A 25116-nucleotide genomic window follows, 5' to 3' on the forward strand; every position below is an offset into this window, starting at 1 on the left:
AATGGATTCAAATGGTTGAAGGGATACATGCATCCCAAAGTTTATAGCAGCATTATCTACAATAGTCAAATTATATAAATAGTTCACACAGACATCAAGAATACCATGAAGAATGGATAAAGATATGGTATATATGCTATTACTCAGCCATAAAAAATTTGCAACATACATGGAGCTAGAGAGTGTTATAGTAAGTGAAATAAGTCAGACAGAGAAAGACAAATACCGTATGATTTTACTCACATGTAAAATTTAAGAAACAAAACAAATAAACAAAGGAAAAAAGAAAGAGAAAGGCAAACCAAGAAACATACTCTTAATTATAGAGAACAAGCTGACGGTTACCAGAGGGAAGGTAGGTAGGGGGATGGGTTGAATTGGTGTTGCAGATTAAGGAGTGCACTTGCTATTATGGGCATTGTGTACAGTATTGTACACAAATGTTGAATCACTATATTGTACCCCTGAAGGAATTTAGATAAAAACTTTAAAAAAACACACAACAAAAACATGACCCCTTAACCCATGGAGTCTGAAGATCACTGAGCTTGTAAGACGCCCAGTGAGCCAATTAACTTCTTGGGACCTCAATTTTTCCATCTGTAAAATACACATAATGATCCCCACTTTGTCTTCCATATAGGGTATATCACTAATAAACAAAATTACTTACTCATAAATTATTTGTAAATTATAATGCATCTTATGAATATACAGTTATTATATTCTAAGCAATAATCATTCGGGAAATAGCATGGCATCTCAGCTAAGAGAAGCTTGGCATTTGTTAACTACCCAATAAATGATTGTTGACTTTCTGAAAGAATACAAGTACAGAAACTTTGGCATCAGACAGGACTACACTCAACTATCAGAGTAATTTGTGATTTAAGGACAAGTCACATAATTTTTCAATAGTACAGTTTCTTCATCTGTTAAATGAGAACAATAATACCTTCTACCCTTTAGCATTTTGAGTAGTCAATAAAACAATGCAGTAGTCAGCATTTAGTACTTGGCGTGTGGAAATATTCAGTAAGTATTAGTCTTATAACTTTAACCTCTTTCCCTTTGCTAAAGACACTGATTGGTTATACACAGTTTCTTACTTAGTTCTTAGGAAAACATAACAAGATAACTACCATAATCTTCATTTTCTTGCCTCTCCCCCCTGCTTTTTTTGTTTGTTTGTTTGTTTTTTGTTTTTTGAGAAAAAGAAAGAGAGCGAGAGCTTGTACTTGTGCAAGCAGGGGCGGGGGAGAGGTAGAAGGCAAGAGAGAATCTTAAGGAAGCTCCATGCCCAGAGCTGAACCTCGACACAGGGCTTGATCTTCAGACCCCTGAGAGCATGACCTAAGTGGAAACCAAGAGTCTGATGCTCAACCAACTGAGCCACCCAGGCACCCCCATCATCTCCATTTTCAAAAAAGAAAGCTAAGACTCAAAGAATTAGGCAACTTTCACAAGGTCACATGGGAACTGTAACACTACGTCTGTTTATAACAAAATGTTGTGACTATTCCTGCCAAAACCCATTTCCCTAGGTTCTTTGAGGTAATGAGAATCAATGTCATAGATGTTCTCCTTTTAGACACTCTTATTTTTGTTTGTAAACTATGAGGACTTTTTGCATAAAAAGCAATCTCAGCAGATTTAATGACACACAGAAAAAGATAACCACACATCACTTTTCCCACTCACCAGGCTGACTTGCTGGGCTCCTCATGCTGATGGTGGCCACTTTTTGTGTTTGTCTCTGAGCCTCTTTACATGACTCCGTTTTGAGGCTACCAAAAAATAAATGAAGAAAAGATGTTTAAAAAAAGGATACTTGCTTCTAGAAGGATCTCCATATATTAATGACCACAACAATAATTCAAATTTACATAGCACCTACTTTAAAAAGCTTTTAAAGAAACAAAAGGGACTAAGCCACTTCACATATTTGGGGTTTTGCATCTTGAAAAAAGTACACTGTCGTGTTTATTAGAATTCTCAGAACATGACAAAATATCTACCATTCAGGCATTCATTAAATTCCTTTCTTTTTTTATTAAATAGATAAGTAGGTCAAACTCATGTTCAAATACATTTATATAGCTAAAGAAATCAACCTTCCACTCCAGAAGTAAAAATGGTATTTTGTTATAGTTTGTCATAATGTAGACCTGAAAGAGAAAGTATTTTTGCTGTGTCAGTCAATCAACCTGCCATTTCAAAGGTTAATTTGACAATGAATTCAACATGCAAATCCCAGATTATCCCTTGTGGTTTCAGTAGTTAATCATTGGATGAATCTGATAATCTGTTATCAAAAATAGTTATGGTCTATTTATGCAGAAAATTTCAATACAATCAATTAAAAGCTAAAATCTACTTTTGGAATAGTTGTAAAGTTGCAAAAGGGAAATGAAATGTTCTTTTTGAATTAGAATCTGAATTTTCCATTGTCTTGATGACTCTTTCTCTACTACTTTCCAGCTCTGTGTCAGCTTTCCTGCACAACCCACAGAAAGAGAAAAGGTTAAAGGAGAAAGGTAAGTTGACCAAAAAAAACCACAAAAAAAAACCACAAAAAACAAAACAAAAAACAGAACAAACAAACAAAAAAAACCAAAAAAGTAAAAGCTAGCATAGGACAGTTTTTATTAACTCCAAGTAAGTATAATGAGGTGAAAAGCTTTCTTTTTTTTTCCACCTTCCTTAATTGAAATATACCTGACATATAACATTGTATAAATTCAAGGAGTACAACATGTGAATTTGATAGTAACGCTTTTTTTTTTTAAAGATTTATTTATTTGACAGAGAGAAATCACAAGTAGACAAAGAGGCAGCCAGAGAGAGAGAGAGGGAAGCAAGCTCCCTGCTGAGCAGAGAGCCCGATGCGGGACTCGATCCCAGGACCCTGAGATCATGACCTGAGCCAAAGGCAGCGGCTTAATCCACTGAGCCACCCAGGCGCCCCGATAGTAACACTTTCTTAAAAGAACTGGAATGTCAGTCATGTTCCTTCAAACCTCAAACTTGTATGCCAGCTTTTCTACTTGACATTACTCCTTGTGTAAGCCCTCATAATGATGATAATTATTATTTTGCTGCTTGTGACTGTTTTTACCATTTTACAGGAATTATTTAATATTTATAACAACACCATAAGGTAGGTATTATTAACCTCCCTCTTTTTAAAGTTGAGAAAAGAGAGGCACAGCTCAAGTAAATTACTCAAGATCCACTGCTATTAACCACTTAGTGTAGGATTTGAACCTTCCCCAGAGCCCACTGTCTTAATCTCCAAGGTATCTACTACCTTTTAAACTTATTCTGATACTGAATTCTTAAATTTCCTCCCATGGCCTTCCCAGGTAGCCCGTACTTCGTAGGAAATTAACACATATGCTTTGTACTCAAGTCAGAGATGTGAAGATCTTTTTTAATTAACTTCCTTTACCATGGTAATTATGTACATTAAATATAGCTAGAATCCATACAGCTCTCTCCTCTCCCCAGATGAAGCCACCATAATTGATCACCTAAAATTGTGCAAAGCCTTCTACCTATTCTCACTGATTCTGCTCATGACCTCATCTAAAATCCACTGCTCATACTCCAGCCAGGGTAGACTATACAGCACAAATCATAATTTTACTACCCTGCTTAAAATTCTAAAAGTAGCTTTGTATTATACTTGGAATAAAATCCAATTATCTTATCATGGCCTACAAACTCTGAACAGGCTACAGTCTACCTTTCAGATACTATACAGTTTTTCTCTCATTTTTTATTAGGCTTCTACATGCTCTTCTCATAATAAATCCTGGTCTCAAACACCAGAAGACGTTGTTTTTCAGGAAATCAAGCCTGGAATGCTCTGCAGTTGGATCCTTTTTATACCTTAGGGTCTCAGTTCAAGTCACTTTCTCAAAGAGGTTTTTCCTGAAATCCCAACATATTCCCCTCCTATCACAACCTATAATTGTACTTTAAATTTGTTTGCTATAATCCCCTTTCCTTACCAGAATGTGGAATCCATATGGACAGGATTACAGCCTCTACTTAAAAATTCCTGCTTAATGAATATATGGATGAATGGATACATGTTAAAATATATTCTAACTAATTATTCTTGTTTTTATTCATTCCTGAAAGGAAGACAAAGGAATCTTGCCTTTAAAGAACTAGTACATAGAAAATCATAAAAGAATCATTTTTTCATATTCCCACATGTGTGCCTTCTCTTTTGAGATATTAAAACAACTCCCACTAAAAAAATAAAACAGATTTATTTATTTATGTTTTTCCTTAACAAGAAGTAAAGACTATAATTATATGCATTACTTTACATCATTTTCTAAAGGAGTCCTCACTGGAATACTCCCAGGGTGGATCCACTACACAAAAGCTGATACACGTGTACTATTAATTTGGGATTTGAGCAGGAATTTTGTGAGTATGCACAGGCTAGGGTGAAATATTTAAAATTCCTTCAATCACTTGTGTCCCATCTGTAGCTCTGACCAACAACATGCTAAAAGGGAAACCAGTCTTTGTCAAAAACACTGATGCAAGCTTATACCATTGAGGCAGCAGTATTATTATAGGATATACGCTTTGGTTTTACTAACACACAACAGTGACGTATAAAAATTTGATTAGTTTTAACTAGCAACACTTTTTATTTTTTTCCTGAGTCATTCCACTAGAATATGTGCAACCCCACTAATTTTTTTTTTTTAAGATTTTTATTTATTTGACAGACAGAGATCACAAGTAGGCAGAGAGGCAGGCAGAGAGAGAAAGAGAGAGGAGGAAGCAGCTTCCTGCTGAGCAGAGAGCCCCATGCGGGGTTCAATTCCAGGACCCTGGGATCATGACCTGAGCCGAAGGCAGAGGCTTTAAACAACTGAGCCACCCAGGCGCCCCAACCCCACTTAAATTTTATTTATTTCCTCCATCTTTGGTTTGATTTGGTTTAAAACATTGCTTCTCCAACTGAAAGATATATGAGTGATATTTATATTCACATTAATTGAATTGCATTTTTTAAATAAACATATAATGTATTATTAGCCCTGGGGGTACAGGTCTGTGAATCGCCAGTTTTACACACTTCACAGCGCTCACCATAGCACATACCTTCCCCAATGTCCATAATTCCACCCCCCTCTCTCCACCCCCCCACCCCCCTCAGTTTGTTTTGTGAGATTAAGAGTCTCTTATGGTTTGTCTCCATCCCGATCCCATTTTGTACCATTTATTCTTTTCCTACTCCTCAAACCCCACACATTGCATCTCCACTTCCTCATATCAGGGAGGTCATATGATAATTGTCTTTCTCTGATTGACTTATTTTGCTAAGCATTATACTCTCTAGTTCCATCCACGTCATCGCAAATGACAAGATTTCATTTCTTTTGATGGCTGCATAGTATTCCATTGTATATACACCACATCTTCTTTATCCATTCATCTGTTGATGGACATCTACGTTCTTTCCATAGTTTGGCTATCGTGGACATTGCTGCTATAAACATTCGGGTGCAAGTGCCCCTTCAGATCACTACGTTAAACTGCAGACTTTTGATTGAACGAGTTTAGGGCAAGACTCAAGTGTCTGTATTTATCACAGCTTGTTATGCTGATAGTGCTGATCCAGTGCCTGCACTTTGAGTACTAAGAATTCAGATAATAGGTGGCAGTTCCAGGCGATTTTAAAATAGTATTTGACTAATTCATGGTTCATGTGTGTATGTGTGTTTTCCATTTACAAAAATGTTATTAGAACTATAACTAATAACTTTTTTCAGCGTACAGTCTCCTTTTTCAAAAAAGTGCCATTATTATGAGATCAATAATACTAAATAAGCAGTTAGAAAATTGTACATACTTCTGTTCTTATTTGTAATTTATCAGTAATTCCAAATAAAGATTTTCCTTGCTTTGAAAATAAATGTGTATCTTGATGTCACCTAGTACAGACACCCTTGACTTTAATAATACATGACAAAATAAGTTAAACATGGGCTTTTTGTTACTGGCTAATAAGATTTTAGGTAATTTTCCTTTCTTCTGCACATTTTTCTATATTTCCCATATCTTTTACCTTACAAATTTTAGTTACCACTCATTGTATTACAATGTGCTGTGCTACATATATGTGTTTATATAATTTCATACATATGTGACATTATCTCACTTAATTTATAAACTTATAAAATGTTAATAAAAAGTCATAATTTTAGGCATTTACTAATAGCCAGATACTCTATTAATACTTTGCTGGTGTTAATTAATTTAAATCTCACTAAAATTAAATAAACCATTAACATGCTGAGCTTTTAGGTGGAGGATTTGGTTTGAGGTCATATGGCTTAAAGGTGATAAAACTGAAATTCAAATTCAGGTATACTAGATCTTACTTTTATAACTAAGGGAGAATCAATATTTTTTGAAGAATCAAGTATATACCTTCCTTGATAGAAGATACTTGAGATAGCCAAAAATATTATAGAAGAAAACAGAAGACTGAAATTCTATTCTATATAGTTTATTCAAGGAAAATATTTATGTCAAAAGAAGAATTGTTTTCTATGAAAAATCACTATAAATACTACAGAATGCTAGTCCTAGCTTCCAAAATTTAGCAAACGATTATTTCATTGCTAAATGTTACTTGGATTTATTACTGATGAATATCTTTCTGAAAGCAAAATTTTTACCACTGTTGAAAAAACAGGAGAAGCATAACTAGATAATGAAAGAAGTAAGTTTTAAGAATGGTGGACCCAGAAGTGTTTGGGTGGCTCAAAGCATCTGCCTTTGGCTCAGGTCATGATCTCAGGGTCTTGGGACTGAGCCCCAGGAAGGCTCCCTGCTCCCTGGGGAGCCTGCTTCTCCATCCCCTTCTGCCCTTCCCCTGGATTCATGCTAGCATGCTCTCTGTCTCTCTCAAATAAATAAATAAAAATTTCTTAGGAAATTTGTAAGAATGGTGGACCCATGAAACAAAGATATGCTTACCTCTGACATTTTTAGCCAAATTTCCAAATAGCAATATATTCCATGAGCATTTCTCCAAATCCCATTAATAAAACAGTCACCATTGGTTGTACATACATTCATCACTTCTCCCATTTTGAGTACCATTACTGAAGCATATCTCAACTATTGGAATCATTTTATGTATACATAAAAACACACATATGCATATGCATATAAGGGGATTTTTTTTGAATTAAGATTCTTAATACATTTTGAGGAAAACTTAATAGGGGCACGGTCAAAATAGCATCTCAAAGCCCATACTAAATTACTCTTATCTAGTCTGGTAGATTATGTTTGTTCTGAAATGATTTCAAATAGGGTTCACTAAAATTCCAAAGAGCTGATATTATCATTGTTGTTTAATAATGGTTTCACTCAGACTCAGTAAAAAATTTTCACAACATAGGAAAGGTATAGCCTCTTCCCATTAGGTAAATATGGCTCCCTTCTAAGAAAAGTTTAACAAGAACTGTGCAGTTTGTATTTTCTTCATACTCCTGAAAGCCAACTTAGCATTTCCTTAGCCTGTATTTTCAAATGCTATCTTTAAACACTATGTTGTCAAGAAACACTTAAGTGGGTCCACAATATAAAGCAACTTAAAGAATGTTTCCAAAACAATTATTCAGTGAAGTTTATTCTCTTCAAAAACAGATGGGGAAGTTCCTGGTGGAAGACCCAAGTGTGGGGATAAAAATGACAGGCAAGGGGCGCCTGGGTGGCTCAGTGGGTTAAGCCTCTGCCTTCGGCTCAGGTCATGATCCCAGGGTGCTGGGATCGAGCCCCTCATCGGGCTCTCTGCTCAGCGGGGAGCCTGCTTCCTCCTCTCTCTGCCTGCCTCTCTGTCTGCCTCTCTGCCTGCTTGTGATCTCTCTCTCTGTCCAATAAATAAAATAAAAAAAAAAATGACAGGCAACAGTTTAGATAAATTTTAGATAGGAGATAAGAGAAAAATAAGTTGTATATAGAAATGTGGGTGGGGGGAGGAAGGATGGTTCAACACTGAGGGGGAAAGGATAAAGAATCCAACAAATTTAATTCCCCAATGTTATCATCTTCCTGATCACTTCCCAACCGGCTTCTTAGACTTCAGCCTCTTTCTTATTCAATCTCTTCCTGAAATGCTTCCACGCTTTCTAATCAATTTTCTTACACTATCTTAACTGTATGTATATGTATGTATGTATGTATGTATATATGTGTGTATGTATGTGTGTGTATATATATATACATACACACACACACACATTTTTTGGTATCCACTTATTTCAGACCTTGATTCTTCTATAATCAATGATACAAAGAGTATAGATGGGCTTTCCTGAAAAAGAAAGGGTGTTGCTCCCTCCCCATACCTATGGATCCTACCTTTTCTTAGCTTCAGACCTTGATTCTTCTATAATCAATGACACAAAGAGTATAGATGGGCTTTCCTGAAAAAGAAAATGTGTTGCTCCCTCCCCATACCTATGACTCCTACCTTTTCTTAGCTCTACTACTATAACACACTCTGAACTGAATCATCTGCCAGCAATGGTCTTGCCTCCTTTTCCCGGAAGTCCTTCACTGATTTCACTTGATTAAATTCTCCAAATCAAAGCTAGAATCTGTCAATCCTTCTTCATACCCCCTATAAAATAAGGGGGTAGAGGGAGATGAAGGGAACCATATTTTGAATTCCTTAGCCTGTGCTCAAAGTCTTCCCCTGTCTTTAATCTACCTACTCATGTTCCAACTATTTCTCTCATTCATTTATAAGCTCTTAGTGGACCAGAGGCATTCTTTGGTTCATCTTCACAGTTGCTTTTTCTGGCTCAATACATGGTGCATGCTAACTGTGGAATGGAGGAAGAAGGGGGATCCCTTCCCTGCTCACCCTTTTTTTCTGGAAAGGTAGTGAAGTGGTGGACTGAGAGTACAGGCTTCCTATTGGTTACACAAGTTGTATAGACATAGTACTTTAAGATTCTGACCTCACTGGTGCTGCTCTATCCTAAGACAGTTCTGTCATCTGGTGGTAGCTCCATAACTGCAGACACATTAGGTAAGAAGAATTAACCAGCTTTAGATATTGGCTTTGTATTTTAAAACCTAAGAGCTGCAGAGCATCCCCACATCATTTTAGTTATACAAGTGTAGGACAGGTAAATTCATTTAGTATAAAATAACTTTTCTTAGAATTAAGACTGTTTCTCATTAAATTGATGATCATTGTGTGCCTCGATCTCCACTACCGTGGAGAATCTCGCTGCTATTCCCATCTCCAAAGCAACGGACTATCTGTTGATTAGGTGGGTTTGTGTGTGTGTGTGTGTGTGTGTGTGTGTGTGTGTGTGTGTGTACTGCAGGTATTTGGGAAATAGCTCTTGGATTAAACTAAATGAGTACCAGTATAAATAAAAAACCTGAGACACTGCAGCCTGCACTCAGCAAGATATTGGTGTAACAGCTAGAAAGATGTGATATGACCCTCTGCAACTGATGTTTTGTATTGAGTACAGGGTCTAATAAAATGAGTTCCATCATGGAACTTGCATGTTTAATGAAATATGTATTAAACCTAAATATAAGCCTTGACTGCTGCTTTAGTGACATTTAAAAAAAAAAGATAAAAGACAAACTATAACTAGATTGGTAGTTTGAGTCACATTCAAGACTCAAAATAACTGTTAAATATGTACTTTCTATTCTAATCAAGGTGAGAAGTGGAAGAATATTCATTTTATGTCTGTTGCCTTGCTGTGAACATTATTTCAAATACACTGAAACATGACTTACTTTATTTATTTTAAAACCTTTGACACATTTTATGGTTTGATTCATCTTGTAACACTTTCAAAGGTGTAGTTCATTAAATTACACTTGTTTCATATAAGCCATCCTGAATATCTACTGTTAACTTAAAAAGATTGGGGGTACAAGGATTTATTTTAAATATGTTCTACTTCCCTCCTACAGATCAATGCAGACAGCCTCCTAAAGAGCTATACTATTTCATCACTGTAGGGAAAAGCTCCAGATTCTGGTAAGTTAGGTGGAGAGGAAGGGAATGACCTCAAGCTGTGCTCTACCTACAGCAAGAGCAATTAACCAGGAGTTCCAGCATCAACACTAGCTTCGAATAGCATGACCTTTTCTAAAATGCTCTTCACCTGAGTGAGGTGAGTGAGAATTGCCAGGTAAGTTTGGCTGTGATCAATTTGGGGATAGCTCAGTGACAAATAATCACACAATCTTCAAGTCATAAGTGACAGACCACCAACACTGTCTCCCAATCTGTGTGGAGATACAGGCTTTTGCTCACAAAGGACCCACAGTGCAGCTCCACTGGCATCCACAAAGGAGCCTAGAGCAACAACTCCAACTAATTTATATGTGTATATACAGTTGAAGTCAGCCTTCTTGTACTTGTCACATGCTGGCTCAAGTTTTACCCTCTTGAACTCTTCAGAAAATATAGCATCCTAGTTTCACATGGCAGATCTTCAAATAATTGAAGGAAGTTATCATTGCCCTGCAGGGATGGGGAGCATCTTTCAGACTCAACATTACCACAATTGAACACAAAATGACAGACATATTCCTCACATGACACATTCCCAGACATCTCACTATTCTGGTCACCTTCTTTCGGATGCACTTCAATTTGTCAATGTCTCCTTTTAAGATATATTGAACATCCTATGACATTTCTGAGGCTTCTAGCAGAATGGAACACCCTGAAAATAACAGTAAATTTCTCTGGTTTGTGAAGAATAATGAGGTCTAAACTTAAATAAAATCTCCACTTCTCAAAATTGGACAGAGAGAGAACTAACCATGAGAATATTAATGGATCAAAAATTCAACACTAAGCTTAGTGTTGTTGCAGAGTGGTATCTGAGAGAACATGGTCTCTAGCCAGCAACCCACAGGCAGGCCTTGAGTCAGTTGTCTGTATTATTTGTTCAATCTCCAAAATATTGACCTTTCCATGAGGGATGGAAAAAATATCATTCAGAGGATGGACCTGGGTCATGACTTTCCCTTGCACCAGCTGACTAACTGTGGACAAGTCACCAACATCTGTGCTTTTCAGTTGCTTCACTACTGTGATGGTGATTAAGTCAGGAGGTGCCCAGATATGTGGCAAAATATTATTTCTGGGTGTCTCTGTGAGGGCCATTTCTTTTGAAATTAGCATTTGAACTGGTAGAACTAGTAAAGCAGTTCACACTCCCCAGTATGGGTGGATATCATCCAATCTGTTGAGGGCCTGATCAGAACAAAAAGTTGGAGGAAGGAAGAATTCAACCCTTCCTGCCTAGTTGCTTGAGATAAAACATCATTGGTCTTTTCCTGCCCTAGGTGTTCCTGGTCCTTAGGCCTTTAAGACCTGACCAAGTTATACCACTGGCTTTCCTTGGGGTCCAGCTTGCAGAAAGCAGATCTTGGTACTTCAAGGCTCCATAGCCTTGAAATATGTGAACTAATTCCTTAGAATAAATTTTCATATATATGTAATATTATAGATAATGTTATATATTACCTATAATAACATATATAACATATATATTTAATTTGCTATTGGTTCTGTTTCTCTACAGAATCCTAATACAATTGGTATTGAAAGTTTTGCCTAGATCTCTAAGATGTAAACTATATTTAACCTAGTAAGAGATTTCAATGTTTCTTTTCTTTCTTTTTTTCTTTTTTAAGATTTTATTTATTTGACAGAAGCACAGCAAGAGAGGGAAAATAAGCAGCGTGAGTGGGAGAGGGAGAAACAGACTTCCCGCTGAGCAAGGAGCCCATGCAGGCTCCATCCCAGGATACTGGGATCATGACCTGAGCTGAAGGCAGCCGCTTAACGACTGAGCCACACCAGCACCCAGATTTCAATGTTTCAAAACTTAGTCAGGAGTCCTGTCTCTGATTATAATTTAGCCCAGATTTAAATGGCTTTGTATCTTCAGTAAAATCCGAGACAACATTTCACTAGATCCCACAGTTTTCCTATTCACTTCTCTATCTATTGGTTTACTCAGCAACTTACTTTTGAGCATTCTATGAGAAGAGCACAGTGCTAGGCAATATGGCTACGAAGGAATAGAATTGCAGTTCTTTCCCTTGAAGAACTTACACTCTATTTGGGCGGACACCAGTCTCTATTTTAATGTAAAATGCAAGTATAAACATACAAGTGTAAAATTATGAGTGTCAGATGTTGATAACAATAGATGATAATGGAATTCACAGGAAGAAAAGATCACCATGATCTAATAAGATGGAAAATACTCATGAAGGAAATAGGGCAGCTGATGATGTAGGATTTTTTTTTATTAAAGATTTTATTTATTTATTTGACAGACAGAGATCACAAGTAGGCAGAGAGGCAGGCAGAGAGAGAGAGAGGAGGAAGCAGGCTTCCTGCGGAGCAGAGAGCCCGATGCGGGGCTCGATCCCAGGACCCTGATATCATGACCCGAGCCGAAGGCAGTAGCCCAAACCACTGGGCCACCCAGGCGCCCCTAGGATTTTGATATTGTAGGATTTTCTCCCTGGGAGAAGGAGGATTTGAATTCTTCCCAGAGTGATCAAGTATTTAAAGAGCTCTCTGTTGTTCTGGAAACTGCACAGTGGCTGCATGCAACAACCCTGGAACATGTAATCACTGGATGAGAATCCTAACCTCAACACAGGATTTCAGCAGCCCCTTGTAAACACAGCATCCTACCCTGCTTAGCTAAAACTGTACAACAAGCAGCCAGGAGGTTGTGCTACTCCCATGGGGCCTGTGCAGCATTTTAAGTATAAATGTTAGGAGACTTGAGAACAAGAGGGGACCTGGTATCTACTTTTGAGGTCTGACATATATATTCAGAGATATATATGTTTGAAAAAATAAATAAACTTGCTCTTAACTACCTTTGGAGGTAGCAATTCTGAAAGTTCTGCTACGGCCTAATTACTGTTCTTGGCACTCTGACCAACTGGTATGGTACAGGCTTCATGGCTTTCATCATGGGGCCAAGGGACACAGCTCCTAATGACTTACTTTTGTGTTAGGAATAAAGGCATGAAGCTTCAGAATCACTTCCAGTTTGTCTGGAAAGATATCAATTTAATAGGGTTGAGGAGGGCTAAGGATATCTTTCTGATGTCTGAGTAGGAATCCCACAGAACTGAAATGTTGGGTCCTGCTGCTAACCTTTTCCAACAACCTGCTTGAGAGAAGTGCTGGTTGTTGTTGTGTCCAATCATTTTCCTGAAGAAAACAGGCACAGTGGTGACAAGTAAAAGATTCTGTGCACCAATTCCTTACACTCAAGTGAAGTAAATGTAGACCCATTAATGGAACCAGAGTGTCTGGCAATTAGTGTGTCCCAAATGGCAGATGCAAAGTAACCAGTGCTCAGTAAATATTTACAGAGTAATTGAATCTTACAAAAACTAGAGTTGTTTTGTGTCACTTGGAAAAAAGATACATTTATTGCAATCAAGAAATTATCCCTGGAAATTTCCTCTGACTCCCTTCCTGTCTCCCCTGCCCCCGCCAAAGGAAAATACATAGACATATAGGCATGTGTGTCTGCTCATGTGTGCATGTGTATGTGTGTGTGTGTGTGTGTGTGTGTGTGTGTATACTGCTTCCTGTTGCTTACATTTCTGTTTTCAAAGTGTATTCCTCCATGCATATGAACGATTTTCTCCTTTTACATTTAGCAGTGTACTGGTGATAACAAGTCTCCAACCAAATATTCTTTTAATGTCATAAAAACATCTTGAACTGATTCTCCTTAACTCAGGAAATACAATCCCAATTTTTAAGGAACAAACACTAAATAGAATTTAAAAGAATGATATAAAATAATAACCTGAGGGCAGGAGACAGAATCTCTACTCATTCCCTGAGGAGTTGGAACAGAAATGTAGAATCCCTTTTGTAAGGTTTTAGAATTCTCCTATTAAGGGCACTGATTCAGTTGAGACTAATGGAGAAACCATTGAAGGCAATAGCAGTTCCAGGAAGATGGCATCAAGTCATTTAACAGGAAGGTATACGGTAAAAACATAAACAATATATACAGTAAACTACAGAAATAACAAGCAGAGTTCTGCTTTGGCTGGAAGAAAGCCCAAAGTTAAAATTGTTCACTAATCCAACAGATAATATTTTGGAGACAGCCACTGGTCCCTTTGGTGCAAACAGCTAGCTTTGTTTCATCTTCTATACTTTCCCTCTTGTAGGCTATCTCCTAAGAGTGCAGTCAACATTGGAATCCATCATAAATACTCTGTGGAAATGCATCTCCCCCCCAGAAACTGAGGGAATGCATTATAAAATAAGTTCATGTTTCCCATGTTTACCCATCAGGTATTTCTAGAATACAAGTAACATGATTCAGCATATGTCAATCTGATTTTTTTTTATGGTCCAAATTTTATTTTATTTTAATTTTTTATTTTATTAACATATACTGTATTATTTGCTTCAGGGGTACAGGTCTGTGAGTCATCAGTGTTACACAATTCACAGCACTCACCAGAGCACATACCCTTCCCAATGTCCATAACCCAGCCATCCTATCCCTCCCCTGCCTTTCCAGCAACCCTCAGTTTGTTTCCTGAGATTAAGAGTCTCTTATGGTTTATCAGTCTGATATTTTTTTGGAAACCCCTAAATTGGGTTTGGGTCATATGCATGATAATTCTTATACTGAAACTTTTAAGGAAATCTGTCTAAAAATATTTGAAAGTCAAATGTATGAGAGCTAATTCAACTTTTCTCATGAAACATCCTCTGCCCCTTCTCAACTCACATAAAATGTGAGGGAAATATCAAACTTCCCAGTGGAAGACTGAGTAAAGTGTACACAAATATCCATAATAAGCCCATAAGAAAGACTAATATAAGCAATGGCATAAATCTTAGTCTTTCCTGTACTGTGACTATGCAGGTCTGGGAATGCAGTTAGGTACATTCAGACTTGATCCTAATATATTGGCAATTTGGCATAAATGTTAAATACTACTGCTGCAGTCATTAACCCAAACTCCTTAATTAAAGAGGGAAATCATAGAATATTTTTCAGCGTAATTTACCAAGATGCTTTCTGTCAATACAGGTTAGCTATTTGATGAAGTTTCTCAGCTGTTTATATGATCCACAGCATATACAGTATAAAACAAAACAACAAGAAAAAAAAAACTGTTATCCTGCTTAAAAAGTTCCAAAGTATACCCAAATGCATGCTCTGAAACTCATGCTCTTAAGTATGGCCCTTCAGACATCTTTTTTCCATATATGTACATTTTCTCTCTTGCCAATCCAAAAGACAGCCATTTCACTAGTATATAACTCTCTTCCACCATTCCCAAGGGGATGATTTTGAGTAGTGAAAAGCTACATGAGACAGAAGGATGGGAATTATAGGTACTGAAGTATCAGTATGGATTCTTAGCATTGTGCTTTTTAAAATTTGACAAATATTTGGAGTGGTTCTAGCACCTTGAAGGACATCAAGAAGAGAATTGAAATATGTGTAGTGATATCTAGGAATTCTGGGTAGAGGCTTTGGTAAAGAACTATCCTTTTTGGGGTGCCTGGGCAGCTCAGTGGGCTAGGCCTCTGCCTTCAGCTCAGGTCATAATCTCAGGGTCCTGGGATCGAGTCCCACATCAGGCTCTCTGCTCAGTGGGGAGCCTGTTTTCTCCTCTCACTCTCTGTCTGTCTCTCTGCTACTTGTGATCTCTGTCTGTCAAATAAATAAATAAAATCTTAAAAAAAAAAAAAGAACTATCCCTTTCAAAGATCTGGTCATCAAGTACCATGTGAAGACAGAGAATTCCTGAGTTAAATTTGCTATACCTAGCCTATTTGCATAGACTACCGCATAAATAAATTGAAGAATATTTTTAAAAAATCTTAGTTTGAGGAATGGACTATGAACACAAAGTTAGAACAATTTTAACCACATATTTTGTTACTTATTTGGCCTTAAGTCATCTTTTGATTACACTTCTCAAAAATATTGGGCTAGGGGGGCAAATAATGTGACCCATGACATTAGCGCCTGTTTTTATATTCTCCTAATCATACTCCTTGGTTTCCAAGAAATTTGGTTTTCAAGTACTCTAAATTGATGTACGTAACTTGGCAAACTTACTAAATACTTCAACAAGGAGATACTCTTTGATGAACTAAAATTGATTACTTAATAATTAAGTCATATTGTAAACATACTCAACTCCTTATCATGATCATCCAAAGTGATATATCCCAAGATGGTTAAGGCAGCCCAATATAGCTTAGTGATTAACACACTAGCTCCAGAGTGAACCCTTGAAGATCTTGAGACCACTGAAAGAGGACTTCAACTGCCCCATTTTGATCTCAAATTTCATAGCTAGGTTCTCCTTTCCAACTTGTCTCTTGGCTCAAAGAGAAGATATGAGGGCAAAGCATTCCCTGGTAGGAACTACCCTTTCAACAATAAGGACTACTCTTAGCCAACAAGACCTCATCCATGACTGACTCCAAGACAATGATCCCTCTGACCTTCACTGCATACCTGCACATACTCAATAATTTTTTGCCCCACATTTTCTTCATATAAACCTAGAAGTATTTTCTGCACTTCGGGGACAGTCTTTGAGATGTTAGTCCATTGTCTTCCTAGTGTTGGCCTCAATGCAACAAATCCTTTTCTTGTGTCACCACCCCTCCTCTCTCTGCCTTCAGATTTTATCTGTGGCAAGTGGCCTGAACTGGTCTGTTTGGGATCCCTAGAGCCAGATGCTCTTGGACCCCTGTGTGTTGGTTATACCACCATTAACTAACTATTTATGGAGCAAGTTATTTGACTTATCTAAACCAACTTGCAAAGTAAGTGTTATAAAATAACAGTAACTACTTCAGACAGTTGTAAGATTTAAATGAGGTATTACACAGTTATGAGTTACACATAATGAGTAACTATAAAGTTAGCTATTTTTACTTTTATAAATATTCTTTTTTATTAGTAGTATTCCAGGTATAAAATTTAGGCATCTCTTAATGCCTAAATCTAAAGATTTCTCCAGAAAGAATTAATCAGAAGTATCTTACCACATAGTGATCCTAGTTATACCAAATTATAGTTGCACATTAAATTTTAATAGTATGTGAGTTAATAACACTATTTTCTGCCATTAAATAGTCTCCTGGTAAATTAGGATTGATAAAAATTGTTTCATATATGTTTGATCAATAAACAAATACCTCATATTTTACTCAGTGTTCTGTAATTCACAATTTTAAAATAAATTACTTTGTTTTCAAAGGGGAGCAAAATATACCACTCCAAAATATGCCTCTGTGGCATGTTGATTATTTTTGAGAGATAGCAGGCACTAGAAGCTCTGAAAACTAAGCAGAAGTTATCATTTTGTAAGAGACATTACATTTAAAAGGGAAACCTCCACTTCTAAGAGTGTCTCCCTCTTTGAACCAGGAAGAGGATGATGTCTTTAAATCTCTAGAAACTATTATCTGTGTTGTTTACTGGGTTCTCCTGATGACATGCAGGAACTGGCTGCACTTCCCCCTACGAACACCGCCCCCCCCCCGCCCCTCAACACACACACACAATCTTTTGCCTTTAGCTAGAGATGGTATTTAAGGTGATGGCAATAGGCCACTTCAAGGAGTTACTCAGTTTTCCTGGTTATCTCTCATATATACAGAAGGTATATATGTTATTGAACTTCTGTCTTTCTCCCGTTAATCTTTTATTACAGGTGGGGGATGTCTCAGCCAAGAATATAGAAGGGTAGAGGGAAAATTGTTTCATCCCCTATATTTTCATTTGTGTAGCCAATGGTTACTGAGACCTAAGCATCAATAAAGCCGTGAATGCAAAGATATAGAGGGAATCACCCATGATCTCAAGAAAGCTTATATTCTAAAGAAATGTGTACAGTAGAAGAGTTCTCACTCTACTTGCCCACCATCCACCACCAATTGGGAGACACTTTTTAGAATATTGATTTTGCAATATTTATTAATGACTGTGACCATCATGTTTTAAGATTTCATATTTGGAGAAAGAGTCACTTTCTTCTATAAGTCTTTCTTCCTTTTAATATTGTGGTTAAGTTGATGAAAGGCCTGCTCTTCGAAGAATGGTCTGACTTTTGATCTATCTCTTCTTGTATTTTGCTCTGAGTTTCTCTTTTCAAATACATAATTATCTGGTAATGCTGAGATTTAGGGAGGTAAGAAAGGGTGTGTAAGTCTTGTTTATGTAAAAAAGAAAGCTTGGATTCCAGTTGGTAAATGAATATTTATAGGAATAGATGTATCTCTTTCCCCAAAGGTTGAGAAATGAAAACACATTTCAAGAAATAAAAATCATCAGCAAAAAAAATAATAATTTGCATTTATGTAATTTTACAAACATTTAACTTAGTTTTAATAGTCAGAGACTTTAAAATTTTTCCCAAATGTATTTTAATAAACTTATAGAAAGTTTAAGTAAATTATATAATAATAGTAATAAGAACAGCTAACATGTAAAGGGTTTTTGAACAAACAGAATGGACTCTTGTGGAAGCAGTAGTGCTTGTATGTTCATGACTTCTAGCTGAGAATACTGTGTCCTTGGCCATCAGGAAGTGTGTTTTATATAGGAAATGAGCAATTTGACTATTCTGGTGAGGATGTTTAAAGGGTTTTCAGGTCATTTGTTGAGAGTTCCTCTTGTGTCTGGGCCCAAAATCTATATTAAAGTGAAATTCACTTTTCTATTTAATATTGTTCTTTGTTTGGCTCTTCCAAAAGTCTCAAGAAGAAAAAGGATAATTGTCCCATTATGTTTGGCAAATTCTGGATCAACCAAATCCCTCCCATGCCCCTAATATTTACAAACAGGGCAAGATAATGATGAAAATAAAATCACCAAGGAAGAAACTACTGAATTCAGTCCCGTCATCAAAGCAGTCAGCAAAGTTCCAGAGTGGCACACAGGTGTATGGTGTGTGCTGATTTCAAATTCTGTCCCAGTAGGATAGTTAAAGATTCTACACAGTGAGCGGACTCAAGGGAACAAGTAACATCTAAGATCTACTACTCCAACCTGAGGGGAAGGCAAACTTATATTTCAGGAATTTAACAAAAGAAAATAATACTCGGGCTTAGAAATATTGAGTCAGTGGTTCCAACATGCAGTCAATCAGCTGCTTCTAATGGGTGGTACAAAAATCAGTCCAATAGCTTGTTAAAAAGGAAATTCTCCAGTTTATACTCCAAGAGATTTCAAGGTGCACAAAATAGTAATATGCATTCTTAAGGCTCCCCAGGTAAATCTGTTTAAAATTAGGTTTCTGAGCAACTGGGTTAAGCAATTTGCCCAAAGTATATTCAGTGAGTGAAAAGGCCAGAACCATAAGCCACTTCTCCCAGTGCTCCTTCCATCATAACAGATTCTCTAAAGGTAAAATGGAATTAATTCAGTCTATTGATATATATACAATAAACACACAAAAGTATTCTTGGAGTAAGTCAAGAGTGTATGGCCAATAAAAAAACCTCTGTCTTAAGGAAGAACACCTTGATAGTATTGGCAAAGGTAGGGAGAAATAACATTCTCACACAATACTGGGGTTATGCAAATTAGTTTCACGTTTCTGAAGGACAGATTTTCAGGATCTACTAGAGCTACCAGGTTATTGCTCAAAATGTATAATTTGATAATTCTACTTCAAGAAAATCATTCATAGATATGGCTCTCATATTTTTAAAGAGGCGTGTTAAAAAATGAGACTGTAAATTGTTTATAACTGTAAAAATATGAGAAAAAAACAAATCCATCTAATGGAAAACAATGAATTTGTCTCTCAGTTGTAGCAAATTTTTGGTGTAGTCTTTTCAGTTTTCTGTATAGAGTATCACATCATCTGTGAAGAGTTAAAGCTCAAAATCTTCCTTTCTGATTTGGATGCCTTTTATTTCTTTTTGCTGTCTGATTACCAATGCTAGGAATTCCAGTACTATGTTAAATAACAATGATGAGATCTTGTTCCATAGATCTTTTTCCATAGAGGAAAAGTTCTCAGTTTTTCCCCATTAAAGATGATATCATCTTTATGGTGATATCAGCTGTGGGTTATTTGTATATGGCCTTTATGATACTGAGGTATGTTAAAACCAATGTACAGAAATATCTTGCATTTCTACACATCAGTAATGAAGCAACAGAAAGAGAAATCAAGCAATTGATCCCATTTACAATTGCACCAAAATCATAACATGCCTAAGAATAAATCTAACCAAAGAGATAAAAGATCTATACACTGAAAACTACAGAACACTCATGAAAGAAATTGAAGACGGTACAAAGAAATGGAAAAACATTCCATGCTCATTCATTGAAAGAACAAATACTGTTAAAATTCTATACTACCCAAAGCACTCTATATGTTTAATGCAATCCTTATCAAAACATCATCATTTTTCACAGAGCTAGAACAATCCTAAAATTTGTATGGAACCACCAAAGACCCTGAATAGCCAAATCAATATTGAAAAAGAAAAGCAAGCTGGAGGAATTGCAGTTCCAGACTTTAAGTTCTATTACAAAGGTGTAATCAATAAGACAGTATGGTACTGGCAAAGAAGCAGACACATAGATTAGTGTAACAGAATAGAAAACCTAGAAATGGACCCATAACTATAGGGTCAACTAATATTTGACAAAGCAGGAAAGAATATCCAATGGAAAAAAGACAGTCTCTTCAACAAATGGCATTGGGAAAACTGGACAGCAACATACAGAAGAATGAAACTGGACCACTTTCTTATACTATATATAAAAAAATAAATTCAGAAAGTATAAAAGACTTAAATGTGAGGCAGGAAACCATCAAGATCCTAAAGGAAAACACAGGCAGTAGCCACTTTGACATTAACCATACCAACTTCTTACTAGACACATTTCCAGAGGTAAGAGAAATAAAAGCAAAAATGAACTATTGGGACTTCATCAAAATAAACACTTCTAAACAGCAAAGAAAATGATCAATAAAACCAGAAAGCAAACCTACAGAACAGGAGAAGATATGTGCAAATGGCAAACCTGATAAAAGGTTAGTATCCATAATCTATAAAGAACTACCAAACTCAACACCCAAAAAGCAAATAATCCAGCTAAGAAATGGGCAGAAGACATGAAGAGACACTTTTCCAAAGAAGACATCCAGATGGCTAACAGACACATGAAAAGATGCTCAACATCACTCATCACTAGGGAAAATACAAGTCAATACCACAATGAGAACAGCTAAAAATTAACAATACAATAAACAACAGGTATTGGCAGGGATAGAGAGAAAGGAGAATATTCTTGCACTATTGGTAGGAATGCAAACTGGTGCAATCACTCTGGAAGATGATAAGGACTTTCCTCAAAAATTAAAAATAGAAGGGAGGAGGAGCAAGATGGCAGAGGAGTAGGAGACCTAATAACATCGGGTCCCTGGAGTTCAGTTAGATAGTCATCAAACCATTCTGAATACCTACATACTAAACTGGAGATCAAAAAGAAGAGCATCAATTCTAGAAACAGAAAAGTGACCACTTTCTAGAAGGTAGGACATATAGAGAAGTGAGTCTGAGGTGACAAATGGGAAGACAGACTGAGGGGGGAGGGGCTGGCTCCTGACAAGTGGTAGAGCAGCAGAGCACAAAATCAGAACTTTTAGAAGTCTGCTTCTCTGAGGCACATTGCTCCAGAGGCTAAGCAGGGGGTAGAACCCTCCTGGGGACAATGTGGTCTCGGGACCCACAGGGTCACAAAAAGACCGGGGGTGTCTGAGTGTGGTGGAGTTCCTAGGTATCAACACGGGGAAGTCGGCAGCAGGAATGAAACTGGGGAGGGGCTCTCAGCTTGAATTACCTTAAACCGTGATCTGAGGCACAGTGGGACCACTGCTCTTTGAGCAGGGACCCCAAAAGTGGCAGATCTGGGGAGACCCCCTCTTCCCTCCTCCAGGTGGAGTGGCACAGAAGCACACCACAGGAAATCTGCTGGGTCTGGAGACTCGAAACAGGCCCACCACAAGAGATAACAAAGCTTGGTCACAGGCTGAGTGAGCTTGGAGTACCACCAGAGACCAGGGAGATGGGAGGGACTGGCTGCTTTTTTCTGAGGTCACACCAAGGAGTGGGGCCCAAACTCTCAGCTCCTATGGGGCTGGAGCCTGGGAGGCCACCATCTTCATTCTCATCCTCTAAAGCTGTATGGAAAGCAGTCAGGGAACAAAAGCTACAGAGAGCAAAACCTGAGCAGATTACTTAGCTCGGCCCCTGGCAAGGGCAGTGTAATCCTGCCTTAGGAAAAGACATCTGAGAATCAATGCAAGAGTCTCCTCCCCTAGAAGATAAAAAAAGAACATCCAGCCAAGACCAAGTTCACTGATTAATGAGAACTGCAAAACGTCAGAAATATGGGAATACAGTATATGGAATTCATGGGTTTTTTCCCCATAATTCTTTACCCTTTCAAAGTTAAATTTTTTAAATTTTATTTTTTCTTATTCTTTTTTGGATTTTTTCTACTTTCCTATATTAATGTTTTTGACTATTTTATCTTATCAAATACCTTTCTAAAAATCTTTTAAAATTTTCATTGTTATGGTCATATTCTATTCCTTCATTGTATTTAGCTTTATTTTTGTATACATATACGTTTTCTTTCTTTAAAATCTTGGGATCAGTTTTTTCTAACAGATCAAAATGTACCTTAAATCTAGTATATGGCTTTGTTCTAGTCTCTAGCCTGATCACATTCTTTCTTTCTTTTTTTAACCAACTTCTTTTCAATTCCTTTTTTTTTCCTTTTCATTATTCTTTTTAAAATTTAATTTCTTTTCAGTGTACCAGAATTCATTTTTTATGCACCACACCCAGTGTTCCATGCAATACATGCCTTCCATAATATCCACCACCAGGGTCCCCCAACCTCCCACCCCCTGGACCTTCAAATCCTCATATTGTTTTTCAGAGTCCATCCTCAACTCCCTTCTCCTCTCTATCTCCCCAAGTCTCTGTGTTGTTTCTTATGCTCCACAAATAAATGAAACCATATGATAATTGACTCTCTCTGCTTGACTTATTTTACTCAGCATAATCTCTTCCAGTCCCGTCCATGTTGATACAAAAGTTGGGTATTCATCCTTTCTGATGGAGGCATAATACTCCATAGTCATCAATTTCTTTTTAAGAATCTTTTTAAATTTTCATCTTTATGGTCATATTCCATCCCTTCATCATGTTTATCCTTATTTTTTGTAAATATGTAAGTTTTTCTTTCTTTAAAATTTTGAGAGGCAGTTTCTTCTAACAGACCAAAATACACCCAAAATTAAGTGTGTGGCTCTGTTCTATTCACCAGTCTAATGTGTGTGTGTGTGTGTGTGTGTGTGTGTGTATTTTTTTCCCTCCTTTCTTCTCCTGGTTTCATGTCTCTTCCAAATTGGTTAGTGTATATTTTTCTGGCGACATTGCTATCCTTTTAATATTTTGTTCTCTCATTCATCTATTTTTATCTGAATAAAATGACAAGGTGGAAAAACTCACCTCAAAAAAAAAAAAAAAGAAATAAAGAAAAAAAAAGAACAAGAGGCAATACTGATGGCTAGGGACCTAATCAATATAGACATTAGTAAGATGTCAAATTTAGAGTTCCAAATGATGATTATCAAGTTGCTAGCTGGCCTCGAAAAAAGCAGGGAAGATATTAGAGAATCCCTTTCTGGAGAAACAAAATGCCTTTCTGGAGAAATAAAAGAACTAAAATCTAACCAAATTGAAATTTTAAAAATCTACTAAAGAGGTACAATAAAAAATGGAGGATCTCACTGCTAGGATAAATGAGGCAGAAGAGAGAATTAGTGATATAGAAGACCAACTGATGGAGAATAAAGAAGCTGAGGAAAAGAGAAAAAAACAACTACTGGACCATACGGGGAGAATTTGAGAGATAAATGATACCATAAGAAGAAACAATATTAGAATAATTGGGATCCCAGAAGAAGAAGAGAGAAAGGGGCAGAAGGTATGTTGGCCAAATTATAGCAGAGAATTTCCCTAATTTGGTGGAGGGAACAAGCATCAAAATCCAGGAGGCACAGAGAACACCCTTAAAATTAACAAAAATAGGTCCACACCCCATCATTCAATAGTAAAACTTTCAAGTCTCAGGGACAAAGAGAAAATCTGCTGAAAGCAGCTTGGGAGAAGAGGTCTATAACATACAATGGTAGAAATATTAGACTGGCAGGAGACCTATCCATAGAGAACTGGCAGGCCAGAAAGGACTGGCATGATATATTCAGAGCACTAAATGAGAAAAATATGAAGCCAAGAATACTATATTGTTATCTATCTATAGATAGATAGATACAGTATGATAGGCTGTCATTGAAAATAGAAAAAGAGACAAAAAGCTTCCAGGACAAACAGAAACTAAAAGAATTTTCAAACACGAAACCAGCCCTACAAGAAATATTGACCTTAGTGGAAAAGCTTTCAGTTTTTCTCCATTGAGAATGATATTTGCGGTGGGTTTTTCATAGATGGCTTTGATGATATTGAGGTATGTGCCCTCTATCCCTACACTTTGAAGAGTTTTGATCAGGAAGGGATGCTGTACTTTGTCAAATGCTTTTTCAGCATCTATTGAAAGTATCATATGGTTCTTGTTCTTTCTTTTATTGATGTGTTGTATCACATTGACTGATTTGCGGATGTTGAACCAACCTTGCAGCCCTGGAATAAATCCCACTTGGTCGTGGTGAATAATCTTTTTAATGTACTGTTGAATCCTATTGGCTAGTATTTTGTTGAGTATTTTCGCATCTGTGTTCATCAAGGATATCGGTCTATAGCTCTCTTTTTCGGTGGGATCCTTGTCTGGTTTTGGGATCAAGGTGAGGAAGTGGTGATGCAACATGGAGGCTTAAGTGGGTAGGAGAAGAATAAATGAAACAAGATGGGATTGGGAGGGAGACAAACCATAAGTGACTCTTAATCTCACAAAACAAACTGAGGGT

The 25116-nt window shown here is 37.0% G+C and overlaps 1 long non-coding RNA gene across 1 annotated transcript in view; it reads right to left on the minus strand.

Annotated features, from left to right (window-relative positions):
- The window catches only part of LOC309846004, an 853728-nt gene that overhangs the window by 201858 nt on the left and 626754 nt on the right, over positions 1-25116 (minus strand). The window contains exon 4 of the long non-coding RNA XR_014301672.1: positions 1702-1787. This is a non-coding gene — a long non-coding RNA (uncharacterized lncRNA). The remainder of the gene's footprint in view (positions 1-1701; positions 1788-25116) is intronic.

This window comes from Mustela nivalis, assembly GCF_964662115.1.
Source record: "Mustela nivalis genome assembly, chromosome: 13".
In the NCBI taxonomy this organism is placed as follows: Eukaryota; Metazoa; Chordata; class Mammalia; order Carnivora; family Mustelidae; genus Mustela; species Mustela nivalis.